We start from the raw sequence: 19,408 nt of genomic DNA on the forward strand, positions 1-19,408 counted from the left end.
CTTACTAGGGGTGAAATAGCTGTATATTTTATTATATATATCTCAAAAGTGCTGCATTTTGGCTATACTTTTAAGGCAATTTCAGATTTGCCCCTCAAGAACTGAAAAATGTGACCGCAGTTAAGATCCACAAGGGAAAAAAGAGATTAAATGGAGAACAGTAACTTTCAGGAGATCTTAGTTTAATGACTGCTGGTGAAATACTGTCTCGGTGACTATCATTGTGAGTCAGGGGGTGCTGGACATGAACATGTTTCTGTGCTTTTTTATTTACATGACACATCCAAGACAAGTACTGTGAACAGAATTGTAATCTCTTGATGGGTTTCATTGGCATCATGGAAGCTTTTGATGTGATCAGTCTATCTGGGTTCTAGCACCTGCTGGACAGGTCCATGTATCTTGAAAAGTTCCCCAGGGCCCGGCCTCAGCAGAATAAGGATTGGCGCTGATCTACTTGAGCCTTTCCCCACCTGTAATGGGGAAAAACAAGATTGAGTTTCTGGACCAGTTTTGTTCACCCTTCTCTGCAGCACCCACGCAGAAGACAGTTGACAGAATTCTGATTGCTTCTCTGGTATTATTGTTCAATCATGAGATACTACATGCAAAATCAAAATTATCACCCTATTCTGCCTTGAATTGTTCTACGGGATGACTTGTGGATGTTGACTGGCTGCTTTGTGGCAGCTATAGACAGGTTTGGGCTCATCGCTAGTTTAATGAAAACCAAGGCATGTATCAGCTGGCTTCTGGGGAAAAGATAATGTGTCATCTGCACTGTACATTGGTGGTGGGTCACTTCCTGTGACTCATGAGTTTTCCTACCTGGGAACTGTGTTGGTTGAATGAGTTAGTGTTGATGAGGTTATTTCCTGCATCCTGAAAGCAAATACAGACGTTGGCAAGCTGTTCAAATAGGTCTGAAGGTCTTCATGAAGGTTAAGGTTTTTAAGTATGTTGTTCCCGTAGGTTATTTGAGTGTGAAACCTGAACGTTGTACAGGTGATGTTTGTGGCAGCTGATGAAATTCCACCAATATTTCATGTGTTTCTGCCTGAGGGCCAGATTGTTTGACAGAGTATCCAATGCCTAGCTACTATAATGAGAGGGTTGCTACAGCACTGAAGCATTGATAATCAAGGAGCAGCTGCATTGGGCTGGCCTCACAACGTGCTTGGGCAGTGGGTATGTGGCTAAGCAGCTGCTGTTCAGAGAAATGGGTGAAGGTGAGGCTCACTGAAAAAGTGTCTTGTGTTCCTGCTGAAGTTCCACCTCTTCAGAGCAGGTTATCAGCTGACTACAGGTAGACGGTGATGGCATACAAGGAGTAGAGAGGGGTTGATCTCTTTCAGCAGTGATACAGTGCCAGTTTGTAAGAAAAGGAGCTAGGCCCAAGGAGCCATAGCAGCAGAAAAGACAGACCATGCAGCTGCCACAGAAATGAAGGTGGCAAGGCAGGGAATGTGGTCAAAGCTTGCTATTACAAACTTGCCTAGTGAACCATGTGTGCACTTATTGTATCTATAGGAATCCTTTGAAGGCTATTTCCTCAGGCTGAGATACCTTGGCAAAGCCATCCCTGAGTCCAGGGGAATGATGATGATGATATTGCTAAGTGATCTCATTACATGACCTGGTGTGTGGTCTTCATCTGATGCTTAAATACAAATATGAGGAGCTCATCACTCTGGACAGCTTTTATTAGCAATTAAAATTGTCCTTCCAAAAATGATGGTTTTTTGTCCTGTGTACCTTAAAATATGAAAAATTATGTCAGGTTACTGTACTTTGAGGGGCATAGATGTGCTCAAAATCATCCTTATTTTCAGATTTCAGTGTTTTTCAATGGATAAAATATTTAAAATGAAACAGTAGCAAACATTCACGGTTGGAAACTCTTTAGGACCCTGTATACATTTTGTATAAAGTTAAAGCAGAGCATTTATTGGGAGAATTGGATTCATAATTTTCCCTGTACAAAAAGTATAATAGGAGACTGTGTATGTTTATAGCCATATTCACAAATATCTGCAAATGTGATCTTATGTCCCACTCAAGTCTTTCTTATGCATCTAACAGACATGTCAAGATTAGCCAAACACAGGTTTTCCAAAGAAAATATCTTAAAAATAAAATGATTTCTAAGATTGGAGTTGAGTAGACAAATAGTTGGGTTATTTTTTTAAATACCCAGAGGTACCTGTGGTTAGCAGCTGTTTAGATTCCATCTTCTCTTTAATGGTAATGGTATTGGCATCAGCGTATAAGGCAGCACTCTGCAACACGGGACTCCCAAGCTGTATGTAGCTCTTTCAATATGTCTGGCTCAGTGGAATGCTGGCAAATGGTTGAGCGCGCGATGTTTGTAACATCTGCTGGACTCTTTAGTGTGTGCAACCAGCTGCTAAGATGTAATTCTTTATAGTGCAACCTCTTCCCACCAACCCCCCAAAAATAAAAACTCTCAATGTGAAAGACGTGCACTCAAAAGTTTGCACTGTGTTGTTTAGCTTTCTAATTTTGATGATCAGAAACGCTTAAAATTCTACTTGAAATCAAAATCTAACAGAAGTTGAAAAAAAAAAAGTGATAACAAAATATCTATTTTCACTGGCACTAATGTGCCTGATTCATGCACAGGTGTAAGACAGATGCTAGGAACAAGCAGTTGGGTTTCCAAAAAAAAGAGTGAGAGTTTCAGTCCCCTGGTGGAAACAAAGCAGGGGGAGGAATGCATTGGATTGATTCCATCTTGAGTCTAGGTGCAATGAGTTTAATCATCTCAACCCAGCCCTGAGTGGGGAGAGCATAGCTAGCTATAATGAGGGCCATACAATGGAATTATTAGGTAGCAGGTTTAAAAAAACAACAGGAAGTGTTCTTATACAATGGGCAATTAACATTTGGACCTCATAGCCACAAGATGTTGTAGATGATGAAAACTTAACCAGATTCAAAAGAGGATTAGACAAAATCCTGCAGGATCGGTCCATCAGTGGTTATTAAACACGATAGTTACTGGTGCAAACTCCGAATTGAGACTTCCTAAGTCTGAATGCTGAAAGATGTAAGGGGAGGGGGACACAGGGCAGATCAGTCTGGAGAGGCTTTAGCACGTGCTCTCTGCTACCATGAGGTGCAGCATACTGGGCTGGCTGAAACTTTGCTCTGACTCCGTATAATTTTTTTTATACATTTTCTTTGTGTGAGCAGGTGTAACAAAAAGCTTCCAACACACAAACAGAGGCAATCTGGGGAGAGGGGGAGGGAGGCTATGCAGTACAGTTGTTGCTCTTGGACAATTAAGTTTCCAGTTGGAATTTTGAATGTATGCAAGGTGCATCTACAGTGCGAAATCTGGAGAATTGGCAAAGGATGCAGTTGATTAAGAGCTAACCTTTTAAATGTCCACTCATTTTGAATTGCAGGGGTCTTGTAGAGATTAACCAAGATATCCCCTCCTGTTCTGTACTAGGGTTGCTCAAACTCTGGCTGGTGGAACCATGGCATCCAGTGCATGGGGCTCCCTACGGGTCAGAAAATTTGGCAATGGGTGATTCATGGCAATTAATACAGCTACTCTCCCTGGCTGCCAGGCCACCACCTGCCATCTGCACAGCCAGATCAGAGCTAGACCATGCTCTCTTCCCCTGCACCACCAGATTGAGGCCGAGACATGCCCTCTTCCCATATGTGGGCAGATCAGAGATAGGCCATGCCCTTTCCCCCTGCACAGCCAGATCGGAGCTGGGTCATGCATCCACTGGGTCAGGCTAAGTGCCCTTCCCCCATGTGGCTGGCTTGGGACTAGGCTTTCCCCCCCTCCCCCAAGTGCAGCCAGATGGAGCCCTGCCATGCCTGTCCTGGGCACTGGATTGGGACCACCAACCAGATCTGGCCCTGCCAGGCAAGAAGGTTGAGCATCACTGCTCTAGACCCTTGTTTTACAAGAGACACTTTGATAAGTTCCTCCCCCCGCAAAAAAAAAAAGAAGAAAAAAGAGACACTTTGAGATGCCTCACAATGGGAGACATGAGCCATGTGTACACAGTGAACTTGCTGTGGCAGGCAGTGGTAAACTCAACCATGCTGCACCACTCTGCATGAGCTGACTTCTAAGTGTAACAAGGGCAGGCCAGGACTTGGGAGCCAGCCAGTCCCACTCAAGAGATGATGGCAAGTCATCCCAGAGCAAGCTCCACCTGCAGCAAGCCCAGGACAGTGCCCAGGTCCTAGCTGGGCTGAGGCCATCAAGGCAGCCAATCCCCTGAAGCCACAGGCAGTAGGGCCCATCCATTCCAGCCCTTAAAAGCTGGGCTCAGGTCAGTCTCCTTGTCTGGGTCAAAGGTGAAAGCTTTTGTTCCTGACTGTCTGTGTGATTCTTTGCTGGTCTCCTGGTTTTGACCCCTGGCTCTGACTGGTTAAGATCTCTGGCATTGCTTGATTCTGGTTGACCTTTTAGCTCTGGCTTTTGGCTTCTGATCCTGGTTAACCCTTGACCTACCCTGTTTCCAGCTTTGGCTTCTGCCCTGGTTTGTCTTGACTTTGGCTACAGCTTCCAAATCCACAAGAACTGGCATTTACTGGGTCAGCCCATAGTCCAGCTTGCCCAGTCCCTTGTGTCCACCAGGGAGCACCATGATTCCCCCCTGGCTGCTGGAGCTGCTGGGCCGGGAGCAGAAGGAGCTCTGCTGAGCTATTGCAGGCTCCTGCTCTTGGCAGCACCACCTTGCCTGGACCTACAGCCTCCCCTCCCTGTTTGGGGGGAGGAGAGGCCTCCTGCCTCACCTGTCACCAGCCACCACCTGCTGCCATGGCTGCCTGCAAAGAGAGGGGACCCCGCAATGCCAGTGGGGCCCCTCCACCTGCAGCAACCCCTGTGTTTCACTTTTTTGTGATGAGTGCTGTGCTTCACTTCTCCCTTCTCCCAGTGTTTTGTGTAAGGCGGAATAAGCCAACAGCATGCTTCCCCCCACTTCCCTCCTGTGTGTGTCCTTGCATGACTTTGTGGTTTACCCCCCAGCCCTTCACACACACACCACCCCCTCCCCAGTTCAGCCAGAGGAGGCACACTGCCCCTGCCCACCCTGCAGCAAGCCACTCTTACCCAGGTGGAGGGGAAGCGCATGGCTCCACCTCCCACACCCCACCCAACCCTTCCCATTTATCCTCCCATGGCAGGGCAAGAACCCCCTGACAGGGCTGCCACACCAGCAGCCTCCAACCTGGCTGGTCAGTGAGCTGGGGGGACCTTGCAGGGTCAGAGGGCTCCCCCATCCAGTCTCTCAGAGGGGGCCACAGGGCCCCCCAAACCCAACTAGGGCAGGGGCAAAAGTAAGGGCTCCTCATCCACAGGGGGTGGCAAAGGCAAAAGGTCTGTCAGCAAGAACAAACAATCAACCCCTGCAGGGACCAGCAGCACCTGTTAGCCGGTGCCCACTTGCTCAGCCTTTCCCCAGCTCTGCAAGACCTGTTGCTCTGTCCAGCAGCCAGGGCTGAGCCCAGGTGGGTGCAGGAAAACCTGTAGCCTCAGGGAATTTTTATACATGCATGTGCTGCAGTGCTGAGCAGTTTGAAAAGTGCCCGATGCTGCGATGCTTGCAGTTGTACAAGCAGCAAACTGTGTGCCAGGACGCAGAAAATGGCAGCAGTACACTTTTGAACTAAAGCACATAGAAGGTACTTTAGTTCAAAAGTGCACCACTGCCATTTTCTGCATGCTGGCGCACATTTTGCTGCTTGTACAACTGCACGTGACGCAGCACAGTGCGCATCAGCTCATGTGTGGAGCAGACTTGATTGAGTCTGCTCTCAAGTGGTGGGACCAAAAAGTACGTGTATAAATGCCCTCAGAGTCTGGGCCCTCCACTGCCTCTTCCCACACCACCTCAGGCAATTGGGGGGGCCCTCTCCCCATCAGCAGGTGCCATGGGGTGCACTTCTGTATGCCTGAGAGAGAGACCCCTGCTTCAAAACATATATGTGAGTGCTTACTAGGGCAGTGAGAGCCCTGAAGATCATTAAGGGCTCTAGACATTATGGCAAGGGAGTCTTCTACATTGCCATGGAGGTTGCTGTGCAGGAGGAGGTAGAGAAGGGGCTCACAATGGGGAGCAGGCACATCCCCCTTGAATCCCTGGAAGAACTGAGGACCTGGGTGGTCCTCAGCCCCATTTCCCTAATTGGGCCCTCATGCCTATTCAAGGTCTGGAGAGAGTCATCTCCTCAGTTACCACCCTCCTGCTGGTATGCCAGGACTCCAGCCCTCCACCACATTCAGGCCTTCTGCTGCCAGTCCACCATCCAACTGGTAGTGAGGGTGGAAGTGGGGGGACTTTATGGTCCCTTTCCAGGGGTCCCCCAACAATTCTACATGGCATTGGAGGTGGGATGCTTCTGGTGCTGGGCACTGGGGCACCTCCACCAAGAGTGCCCCTTTAACCAGCAATGGGCCATGATGAGCCCCCACCAAGGTATAGGGATGCCACCACCACCAGCACTCCTGATGCCCTGGCCCCAGCATCCAGCCCCCTGCAAGCTCACAAGACCCTGTGCCACAACCATGGATGGGGTCCCCGGGCAGGGGAGGGGCACATACCTGCTCCTACCACTCTACCTACCATCACCCCTTTCTAGCCCCACGCTGCTCCCAGAACCCCTGACCAACCCCTTCCTGGGCCATCCCGAGGTTGGGTTCCTGCTGGCTCTGTATTGCCTGTGATCTGCCGCCAAGAGCAAGATCAAGCACAGTCATAGCTCAGGTCCTCCGATATGGAGGAGGCTACCTTCCCACCATTTAAGAGGGGGGATAACATTGAGGTCATGCTCACCACCTCCCAAACTACACCAGGAATCCTACCATGAGAAAAAATAAAAATGTTAGCTGGTGCCAGCATGGAGGAGGGCTCCAGATAGCATAGCTGTCCTGCAGTAGAGAAGCCCATAGAGGAAAGCCCCACTTCTGCTGACCACAACCTGCCCCCCCCCCCCCCAATAGACACTGAGATCCCATCCTCAAGGCATCCCTCCATATCTTCTGTGATTTTAGTGACACCTAGTTTCAAAAGCTAATTTACATATTCTAGTGCTCACCTCCTGGGCTGGATCCAGCATATGGGCTGCACAGTGGGGATGAAAGATCAGCCAAGCAGAGACAAGACTGATCCTGTGCTTATCTACTTATTTCTTCATGCCTCAAGGCACTCTACAAAGCATCTGGTAGCACCCCAGGGTGACCCAGCATGCTAGTTGACAATCACTGATCTAATTATTGCCATGGTGCCTTCTGGCTTTAAATCTATTAGTTACTATTTTCATAGAGGCCAAGTACTTACTTAGAGCTTTGGCTGCTGAGTACCTCTGAAAATTAGGCCCAAGTTGGCACAAGCAGGGTACCTAAATTCACAGTCATTAAAAAATGATTAGCTTAGGTTCCTTGATGGGGTTTATAAACTGAACACAGGAGAGAGAGAGATGAACCACAAATGAAACCCATATAGTGGTCCTTCCAGGCTTAGAAACTAGCTCATTTCTGATCTCTCTTAGGACTATATAAGGGTGTTAGCCAGGGGATGGAATCAGTTTAGTGTGGGCAGCTGAAGAGCTCCTAGTTGTGGGGAAGTAGCCAAAGGATGAGGACTTTCTGGATAAAGGCTACATTGAAGGCTAAAGAAGGTGGAGTCTCTTTAGCTGTTGATGAAAGAGCAAGACAATGCTGTAGGACCAGGGATGCAGATGATGCTTCTGGGAGACAGAGACAAGTGGTCCAGGGGGTTAAGTTGTGTTGGGAGGACCTTTGGGGGCTATCTTCACAGCTGTTCAAGATCCAAGGTAGACCTGATCACCCTACCTCAACCACACCAGGATAAGAATTTTTAATATCACCATTCAGAAGAACATCTGCAGTGAGTTATTCTTATTGGGGGCATGAGCCATGACAGATCACTGGAGCACAGTAAACTGCTGAGTGTTTATTACTTGCTGAAAAGATCACAGCAAATGCAGCAAACATAGAGGTGTAACTGTGCCATGGGTGGTGGTTGCACACTGGGCAGGAGCCGCAGCCAGAGGTTTATGTTGCTGGAGAAGATGTCATCTGCATTTTCTGCTGCTGCCATGTCAAATGGCCAAAAAAACACCTGGTTCTATGTCTCCCCCAACAGCAGCAAACCGCCATGCGTACCTATTGCACCCTGTGCTGCTACTACTTCCCTGCCTACCTGGCTGCTGGAGCCAGAGCCCAAGCTGCTGCAGGGAAGGTGAACAAGGGCTGTGAGGGTGGGGGAGAAAGAGAAGGGGACAGGAGGGTGAGGTGCCCCATTCTCCCACCTCTCGTTATGCTACTGAATCTGTGTGTGGCGAGGGTGGCACCTCATAACTGGGCACAAGCCTTTTTTATCAGTGGTAGAAAGAGACCGTAAAGAGACCTAATGAGACAAGGCTCATCCTGGTATGGGGGAGCTGGTGCAGAACTGGCACTCTGATTCTGCACCATCATTCATTCCAGTAATGCTGAGCTAAAGCTTGGGTCAGGCATGTAGCTGGGTCATGCTGTGCTCTGGCTATCCCAACTGGTGCAGCGGTGAGAGCCACTGACTACTGTTCTACATCAAAGCATCTCTCGCCTGTGGTCACAGACAGAAGTGCAGCTCCCCACTGTAGACTGAGAACACTTTGCAGGAAGCATTCTGAGTTACAACAATCCTCCGGACCAAACAGAAGTTCGCGGTTGGTTCCAGGGGAGAGGGGATTCCAGCTGCTGGCTGTGAGTCTGCAGCTGGTTTCTCCTAGCAATGGCCCCATCTCTCTCCCAGCTCCCTGCCAGCCCACGCTGTTTACAGAATGGGAGGCCAAGATAGAGGATGGGTCTGGCAAAAGATTTCCGAAGTTTTTCCTCAATGATATTTCACAGATTGCAGTTTCATGAATCCTGCAGCATTTTAACCGTCTCGTAGCTTGTGGCGCCTTCCTAGGCTGAAAGGTGAATATGATAACAGCTTCTTCCAAAATCTGGTTCTACAAACATGGTGACATCCTGCTTCTCTCTAATGGCACAAGATTGCTCCTTTTTAAACATTTTCTGGAGCAGTAAATGGGCAGGCATGTGGCTTTCCCATAATTAAAATAAATAGCCTGGCATATCATACTTCAATTCTGGAGGAAATGTGGGAGCAGGATCCTATACTAGCACAGAGGCAAGTCCTGTTTTCCTCACTGAATTACATATTTGCATTGCTCTGACTAAGAATAGAAGTTGGTCATGTACCCCTCTTTCTGGGGAACATAAAAGATAAAATACCACTTAACATTCTCAGACATTAATATACATTTAAATATTCAACTAATTTAGCAAATCAATTTAATGCCATCACACAGACACTTTTGCAAAATATTCATGTTAGTTAAATATGCATAAACAATTTTGGAAACTCATTACTTTTACAGGTCACAGAGAGTTAGAAAATGGATATACTGTTTAAAATGTATATGCTGTGTGAATATGATTGTTTTTTTCCCTGCTCTTATAAACCACTTTGCAGCCCAGAAATGTAGTTTTCTATGAAATCTCAAAGACCTGGTCATCCTCATAGTGGAAGCAGAAACAAAAATATTGATTTTGAGATTTGTTGCAATTTTTTAAAGAGTTTTTAAAAAGAAAAAGGAGCAATTAATAATTGGTAGTTTGATTTGGTGAAAGTCAATGCAAACTAACACACAAGGCATGAATCAGCCCTCACTTACGTAGTAGAAGAAAGTGGAAAGGAATGCAGTTGAAATTAATGTTATTGCAACATAGATTCTAACCAGCATATCTGACATCAGGAGGTAGCCTCGAGGCAGAAAACCTGTGTAAACCATGCCATTTGTTAAAACTTCTTTACATGAGCTCTGGGGATGGTGGGGGAGGCACTTTAGAGAGAGCCGCTTTAATTAAAGCACCTGCATCATCTTGTGTATTTAGTATCCCGTGCTTCAAAATAGCAGCGGAGATGCTTTAACTAAAGTTCATTGAACAAGCCTTAGTTAAAGTGCCCCCACTGCCATGTTGAAGGATGGAAACACCAAATACATGAGACTCAGGGGCTGCTGGAGCCTGCTAATTAACACGCATGCTCCAGCAGACTTGGCTAATTGAGTCTGCTCTGATACACTATAATTACAACACATTGGAGCAGCATCCCTGCAAGTCCACAGGCACTCCTGGGCTGGGACAGAAGTTACACATAAACCAGTTTAAGTGATCAGAAATCGGTTTAAACCTGTAACAGAACAGAAGTACAGTGCATATAAACTGCTTTCAAAATGGCTGAAACTGGTTTAAGATAAACCTGGTTGAATGTAGTATCAGACTTAACTGATTTAGGTCAAATTGGTTTCAGGAAATTCTGGCCCAGACCCCTTCCTGGTTTAAGTTAACTCACAGTCCCTCAGCATCCCAGGATGCTTTGCAGCCCTGGGCTGGGCTCTGCTATCTGCTCTAGCAGAGCAGGGTTGCCCCTGCCCCTCTGTCCCCTAGCCAGAGCACTCACTGCTCTGGCTGGCTGAGAAGAGGGTGGGGGTGGGAAACCCTGCTTGGGACTGCAGCTGGGGCTTGCCTGGTAGGGGCACAGCAGCTTGGGGGTGGGGGCATGGCCAGGCCCTGAGGAAGGAAGGGGAATTAAACCTCTTTCCCTCCCCTCTCCCAGTGGTATGGGAACCCAGTTGGGGTCTGCCTGGCAGGAGTGTGGTAGCCCCTGCCAGGCTTTTCCCCCCACCTTGCCCCACTACAGCTCAGGCAGCTGGCCTGGGGCTCGGGTCTGGCCATGCCACTGTCCCTGCTGCTTGAGTGGGGGGAAAAAGCCTGGCAGGGGCTGCTGTGCCCCAGACCCTGACTGGGGTCTCATATCTGTGGGAGAGGAGAGGGAGGGGTATTAAACCCCCCTCCTTCCTCTTCACCTCAGCCTGCCAGCCCAGGGCCAGAATCTGGCCACACTTCTGCCCGCACTACTCAAGTGGGGAGTAGGGGGGAAAGCCTGGCAAGGACTGCTATGCCCCTGCCAGGCAGACCCCTGCTGGGGTCCCATGACAGTGGGAGAGGGGAGGGAGAGGGGTTTAAATCCCCTTCCCTCCCACCTTCACCTCAGTGTGCTGGCCAGGGGCTGGGGGCTGGCTATTCCCCCTGCCCCCACTGTTTGAGTGGCAAGTGGGGAAAAGCCTGGCAGAGGCTGTTTTCCCCCTCACTCTCCAGGCATACCCTGGCTAGGAACTGCGCAGGCCAAGGTGGGGGTTTAAACCACTCTCCAGTCATACTCAGCAGCCTGCTGGGGCCTGGCCATGGCCCCCCACCCCCAGCTCAATCAGGGAGTGGGGAAAAGCCTCGAAGGCATCTCTCCCAGCTTCTCTCCAGCCTTCCAGCTGCTGCCGAAGGGAAGGGAGGGCTTGCTGTAGCACCTCCCAGCTTCTAGCCTGAACCACTGCAAGCATGTGGCTGTATTTCCAGAATCAAAAGTGAATGGCTATTCACTTGCTTCTTAGTTCTGTGTACGCAGTTTAGATTAATCTGCAAAGATTGAATCAATTCAGGCTCCTGCTTTTTGAATGTCTGTACTGAGCCCTGGATCTTAAGCAGGGTAGATGCAGAAGCAGTTCATAACCCTGTTTGCCTTCCATCCTGAGATGAGACCTGAGCCTGTGATATCTAAGAGTTAACTAGGTTGAGGTTTAGGTTCAGGTTCAGGGGTAAGATGTGAAGCAGGGAACAGCTAAACTAAACTAAACGAAGTCAGCTGCACTAGAACAAAACAAACCCATCACACAGCATGAAAACGAATGGCATATTTTTCCATTTGCAGTGCACCAGTGTAACACCTAACAGCAGGGGATGGCAGTCAATATCCTGCTAACAGCTAGCAAACTATCAGCACTAAAGCAACTTTAAAAGCAAACTACTTGGAATGGACTGGGATCCTTCTTAACCAGGTGACCCTTTGACCTCTTTTAAACACCTATCCCACCTGTCCTGTCAGCTTGGCCAAATGAATGCCATTTTTAGAGGGAATGTAGTAGCGGCTGGCACTCTCCAGTCAGGGAATGTGATAAGGGGTTGCCAGTCCACAGCCATCCTGCAGTGCCCCATCTCACCCACCTTGCTCTTTAGCCCCCACCCCTCTCACCACTCTCCAGAGAGTCAGCTGAGATTGGAGCTCAGGCAGTTGAACTCCCCTCACAGCTGAGCAGTAGTTTAGAGGGGGAATATCTCACTTTGAGACTCAGAAAACATGGTCACCATAATGTGCCCTGCTAGCTGCCTTGAAGCCCATGAAATTACACTGGAGCAGGACTAGAGTCCTGGGAAAGGCCAATTATATTTGTATTTAAAAAGAGAAGAGGTACTTTCCACAAAGATGTCTCGGTTACATTGGGAATGGTTGGGAATTGTCTGACACAGTATTGTTCCATGGCAAAAAGCCAACTCATCAAAAACAGTGATTCATGGTAGCGTGTCGATTTTGACGGTTATCCAAAGTTTTCCAGAGGGTGGGGGAAACCTGACACAGCTTCTTGACAAGGTAGTTCTATGTGGACATTTTCAGAATGTAACATTGGCTTTCATTTTGAATGGTTTCATTTCAATTATAAATTAAAATATGTATTAAATGTCCAACTAATTATATTGATCAACCCCCCAGAAAATCAGACTTTTGCTTTGCAAGAAACTTTGGAACTTATTTTTTCATTGAGTCCTGGAATATTGAAACAAAATGAAATTATGGAATATTCCCCAAAAAGGCAAATCTATTTCCCACCCAGTTCTACTACATATAGGACTGGGCAACTGAACCAGTTTTCCCCTAAGCTCCTCTGCCCTAACTGTGAACTGTAGCACACCTAGGCTTTGCCTGAGTAGAAGATAACAACTGTGTAGAATTAAAGAAATAATTTTGGAATGAAGATAAATAACCTCTAATACTGAGGTTAGCCTTCCACCCCACCATGGGCAACTGGTGCCTCCTAAGTCAGTGACCGGGGTAGGGGGATCCCCCTGCAGCTGAGCATGCCGACCTGGAAGCTGTGTTCCCTCTAACCTGGATGTAAGAGGGAACATTGCCTGGAAGTACCAGCAGCATGCCCGAAAGGGCCAGGGACATGCCCAGAAGTGCCAGTGGCACTTCTGGCACCCCCACTCCCTGGCCAGTGCTCTCGGGGGGCAGGGGGGCACTAGCGCTCCCACCTGCTCCCCCTGCCTGCCACCTAAGTGGGGAATGCTGCTGTGAGGGGGTGCACTGGTGCGCTCAGGGGGTGTACCTGCACCCCCGTGCATCCCCTATGCATCACCAGTGCCAGAAGCTCTTTTGTGTGCAAGATGGACACCTAAGAGCCTCCAACAGTTGGGAGAGAGCTTCCCATTCAAGATAGGGGGTAGAGGAATGAGTTTGTGTTCCTCCTTCAACACTCCTTATCGGACTGTGTTTCCCAAGAAAACAGTCGCAGGTAGAGACAGCCTGTGTGTCTCTGGGTTAGTTTCACTCTGTCTGTACCTATGGTTATTTTCAGGGTATTTTGTGGAGGGTGTGTTGTGTGGCTTCCATAGATGTGGATCAGCATTTACTTCCTGCCCACACTACAAATTGGAACAGAATGGTTGTGGGATAATGGATATTACAGCTGCATTGTAACCAGGTCCCCATCACCAGTTGCAATTATAAGGGTCATAAATTGTTCTCTTTCACTCCCATCTTGTAGCAGGAGGTCTATTGCCCCCTCTGGATTTGTTGCTCTGATTTACTACTGGTGAGTTTGGGCAAGTGCTCTTTCTATATAGAGGGCGTGGAATTCTCCGGGGTGTGTTCAGTGTTGTGTATTACATTCCTAGTGATATAAAACACCATTTAAGATGGTACTATTGGTCTTGGATGGATCTGATTTGCTGAATATAGGAGCCTAATGTGCATGGGTTCCTGAAGTCAGGTATTGTATTAAAACCCTTGGAATTTAAGTTTTAGAAGCGAATGTGCCTGCTTGCAATGGAAAACATTCAGTTCGGATTTCTCCTCAGTCCCCCAGCACAGCACATTCCTGATTCCATCAGGAATATGACACGATTCAAGTTGTCAGGCTTAATACACATAATTATAACTTGCTGACATCTGTTGGCTGATTTTTATCTTCTTAGAATAACTATGAGCTTTTGAGCTCTGTCTGATAAAAGATAGTTTGCCCTTGGCATCACCTGCTGTGTTCCTGGCACATTTTGGAACCGAGAGACTTTTGGATGCTGTTTTAGTTGCAATAGAAATGTTAATATTGCTTTGAGTTATAGGCACATTGATCTTTTTCAGAAGCAACAGCCAGTTATCCAACATAGAAAATACACTCCAAAATATAGATGAGTGGATCTACAGCAGTCAAAGAGAGATCCACAAAGTTGGCTTTAGACTTGTATGGTATTGGACTGACTCTGGGACAGCTGGTGTAATTTAGTCTCTAAATTTTAGAGCACACTTTCCACATCTACACAAGACGCGACTGCGCAGTAGCTTGCTACTACTACGCAGCAGTGTTGGGGGGGCACTAACCATGTTGTGATGCTATTGCACAGTAGTAATGAGCTATTGCACAGTAACTTGTTGCTACTGCTCAATAGCATCAGAAAAAACCATGTAGGGCTGCCACTGCTCAGTAACACTGGTTACTGCACAGTCATTTAGTACTTGGTTATGCAAGGACTAAATGACTGCACAGTAACAACTGCATAGTCCACTGCTCATGAAGACATGGCCACTGAAGGCTGTTGTCAGTCATATTAGCTGTCAGTAGCCCCAGAAGACATTGCTAGGAAATGCCATGTGCCTTTCTCTGGTTAGGTCCTCTTCTACTACACTGCTATACCATGTTGATTTGAACCTCTTGTAGATGAGTATGCCAGCCTTAGCACCACTTTTTTCTAATGATAGAGCTTAAAGTATATCTAAAAGAGGGCAGAATCTGGGCCAGAGATCAGTTTAGCTAATATTAAATGTTCCAAGAAGCCAAAGCCAGTCCTAAGAACAACACTGAAGTGTTATATTTCCACTGTCAGGCAGAGAGGCTTTCTAGGAACAGAAAGTATTTCCCTCCCACTCTCTTCCTCTCAGTCTCTCAATATAGAGATATACAGATCCTTCACATAATTTCTTATAGGAATCACTGGCCACAGAGGTTCCATCTTTTTTTTTTTTAATAATAAAGCTCTGCTGTACATTGAAGTCCATTAGCTATCTTTGGTTCAAAAAGAAAATCACTTCTGTGGATATCTCTGTTAATTTACCTTTTGGGTATAATTACAGAAGGGTTTTTTTAGGGCCTCAAAAAGAAAATCTAGCACCTCCTTCCTTTGCACAATTCTTAGACCATAACATTAGAGATGTCATCAGTGCTGGACACAGAGCTTGTCTGGGCCTATGTGCAGAATTCAAATGACTAAATTATAATATTAGTGGCTTTTTGCACAAGAATGTAAACTCATGACTGGGACCACCTGAAATATAATAATACAGTAATGTCATCTCTGAGTTTGGTATCAAGTACATCCCATGCACATCTACTCTAAATTGATTATGAATAAATTCCCCTTTCAGTGTGATTGCTTCTTCCTTGTTATCGGATCCCTCACCAATCTAGGTGTCTGTGCCAGTTGGAAAATATTTTGGGTTCTGCCCAGTTATCACAACAACCTATACTGTGCCTTACAATTCAGAGTCTAAGAGTCAAGTCCTACTGCAATTAAATCTAGTAGTATACCTCCAGGTTAGGGTGTTGGGCTTGAGTAATCAAGCCACACTATAGTTAAGCAAATGACAAACCTCCAGAGTGATCAAGGGGTTTTGTGCATGTCAGCTTCACCTACAGCAACCAGAGATGGATCCAAAAGGCTAACATTACTCCACACCCAAAGGACAGTGACCTCCACATTGTCCACTTTGTCTGGACCCTGATCTTTAACCCATCAAGAAAAATATGCTTTGAAGAATGAGTATAAGAGAAGGATGGAGCTGCCCCATGAGTATAAGAGAAGGATGAGCAAGGCACACTCATCTCAGAAGGGAAACACCATGCTGACTCATCATAACCTGCACCCAGCTGACCACCCTTGGTGACAGATCCACGTCTGGTGAGAGGCTGCAAAGATCAAGACCGCATCCTTGCCCATGCTGGTGAGAAAACCACTACTATGGCTAGAAATATACTGGGCTTGATTATAGCTTGTTTTGTTTTTATATTGCAATAGCCTACCTGTCATTTTCCTACATAGCTCATTGTTTAGTTAATAAAGCCTTTCTGCTGATTATCGATGGAAGTGTCGTGTCAGTCTTCCTAAGCACTAAGCAACCCATTTTTAATTGCAACAATCAGGCCTCAGAAATCTCTAGCATTAGGCACGTATCTACATGTGCACACATTAAAGTACATTAATGCCATGTACGCAGACTGATGTGGGACTAAAATTAGTCCCAAGTCAGTCCATACACAGCATTAATGTGCCTTAACACATATACACATGCATTAATGTGCTTTAGCTATTTGCATCTAAGTTTGATACCTGCTTTTGCAGGTATCAAATTTAGGCTTGAATAGCCTAAAATCACTATTTTAAAGGCTAATTAAGGACACGTGTAGATGCACACTAGGATGTGTTTAAGTGGGAACACTGGTATCTTCTGTGCCTACTAGTCAAGTAAGCCAGTGTTTCCCATCCAGTGTGTGCACAAAAGTGTGCTGTCAGAAATGAACAGGTGTGCTGCAGTATTTTGCCGTGGCAATGAGCTACAATAGGTATGAGGATGGGGAATGCCTTAACGGGTGTGCTGCAGAAAATTTTTATTAATGTAAGTGTGCCTTGGGCTGGAAAAGGTTGGGAAACACTGAAGTAAGCTTTGAAAACTATCCTGTTAGCAAAGGGTGTTACTACTGCTTTGAGAACTATGTAATATAATCTCCATGACTATGTCTGGGGTTTTTTTCTATAAACACTAAACAATATTTAGAACAGTGATAGAAACCAGTTTTTCCACATTGCAAATGAGGGTTCTTCTGAGTTGCGAGCCTTAATTATGGCCCAGCTTGGAAACAGAACAAAGGGTCCTTAGGTCGTCAGATTCAGAAGTTATGTATGTGGTAGTCTAAATTACACCTGACTAAGTGAATGCATAAATTACTTGCTGAGGGGGTGGAAGTTGGGGCTTGCAGCAGAGGAAGCAACTGGCAGGAAAGTGTATGATGAAGTACTGAACCTGCTGTAGTTGACATCATCTTACAGCTCCCTATTAATTGCTTTTCCTGCTGCATTATTACCCAGCACCTCCTCAGCTTGCAAGTTCATTTACTAATCAACCTCTAGACTTAAGTCTGTTAACTTGATCCTTTATTGTCTTGTCTCTTGGGCAAGTGCTTACCCCTATGGAAAGAGAATGCAAAACATGACCATTCTGATGGTTAATAAGGACCTTGTCAGGGAACTTCTGGAGGGACTAGATGTATTTAAATCCGCAGGTCCTGATGATCTCCACCCCAGAGTGCTGAAGGAACTAGCAGGGGTCATTGCGGGACATCTGGGGCAGCTCTACAAGCACTCATGGCGCTCGTGCGATGTGCTGGAAGACTGGAAAAGGGCCAATGTTGTCCCCATCTTCAAAAAGGGGAGGAAGGAGGACCCAGGAAACTATAGGCCCGCGAGTCTTACCTCGGTCCTGGGGAAACTTTTTGAAAGAATTATCCTGGCACATGTCCAGGAAGGGCCAGCAGGGGGAGGTTATGCTCAGGGGCAACCAGCATGGGTTCATTAGGGGCAGGTCTTGTCAAACCAACCTGGTGGCCTTCTACGACCAGGTCATCAAGTCCTTGGATGCAGGTGTCACAGTGGATATAGTCTTTCTGGACTTCAGGAAGGCCTTTGACATGGTCTCTCACCCCATTCTCAGTAAGAAACTAGGAGACAGTGGTGTTGATTCCTACATGGTCAGATGGGTCACTAACTGGCTGGAGGGCTGCACCCAGAGGGTGGTGGTAGATGGGTCTTATTCGACCTGGAGGGATGTGGGCAGTGGGGTTCCCCAGGGCTCAGTCCTCGGGCCTGTGCTATTCAACATCTTCATCAGTGACTTGGGCGAGGGGGTAGAAAGCACCCTGTTCAAGTTCGCAGATGACAATAAGATGTGGGGGGAAGTGGGTACGCTAGTAGGAAGGAACAGGCTGCAAGCGGATCTAGACAGGTTACAGGGGTCGGCTGAAGAGAACAGGATGGGGTTCAGCACTGACAAGTGCAGGGTAATGCACCTGGGGAGGAAGAACCAGCAGCATACCTACAGGCTGGGGAACTCCCTTCTTGCCAGTGTTGAGACAGAAAAGGATCTTGGAGTCATCATTGATACCACAATGAACATGGGCCGACAGTGTGGGGAACGCGGTCAGGAAGGCCAACCATACCCTGTTGTGCATCCACAGATGCATCTCAAGCAGGTCCAAGGAGGTGATCCTCCCCCTCTATGCGACACAGGTCAGGCCGCAGCTGGAGTACTGCATCCAGTTCTGGGCGCCGCACTTCAGGAGGGATGTGGCCAATATGGAGAGGGTCCAAAGGAGGGCCACCCGCATGATCAGGGGTCAGCAGGGCAGGCCCTATGAGGAGAGGCTGAAGGACCTGAGCCTGTTCAGCCTCCAAAAGAGAAGGCTGAGAGGAGATCTAGTGGCAGTCTACAAACTAGTCAAGGGGGACCAGCAGGCATTGGGAGAGTCCCTGTTCCCACAAGCAATCCTGTGAGTTACAAGAAACAACGGACACAAGCTAGCAGAGGGTAGTTTCAGTTTCATTAGGAAGCGCTATTTCACTGTCAGGGCGGCTAGGACCTGGAACCAACTTCCAAAAGAAGTGGTTCTGGCTCCTACCCTGGGGGTCTTTAAAAGGAGGCTGGACGAGCATCTGGCTGGGGTTGTTTGACCCCAGTATTCTTTCCTGGCATGACAGGGGGTTGGACTAAATGATCTCCTCAGGTCCCTTCCGACCCTACCAACTATGAACTATGAAACTATGATTTGGAAACACCCTTTTGGCACAGATAGAAAAGATAAATTTTTTATATATATAAAATGTGAATGAGACCTACTTAAACCTATTTATAAAACAAGTATTATTGGTCTGTAGAATGGGTAACACACAAAATTGACCTCTACAGCAGTTGTTTTCAACCTATGGTCTGGGGATCCCTAGGGGTCCACAGACTATGTCTAAGGGGTCTGTGAAAAATGACTATGAGCAATCAAAAGTATGTAAATACACACACTTACAATTCAAAGGGGTCTGCACCTCCATTTGAAATTTCTGAAGTGGTCTACTCCTCTATTAAAAAATGTTTAGGGGTCCACAAATGAAAAAAGGTTGAAACCCACTACT

This window comes from Alligator mississippiensis, chromosome 4 (assembly GCF_030867095.1).
Source record: "Alligator mississippiensis isolate rAllMis1 chromosome 4, rAllMis1, whole genome shotgun sequence".
Classification (NCBI taxonomy): domain Eukaryota; kingdom Metazoa; phylum Chordata; order Crocodylia; family Alligatoridae; genus Alligator; species Alligator mississippiensis.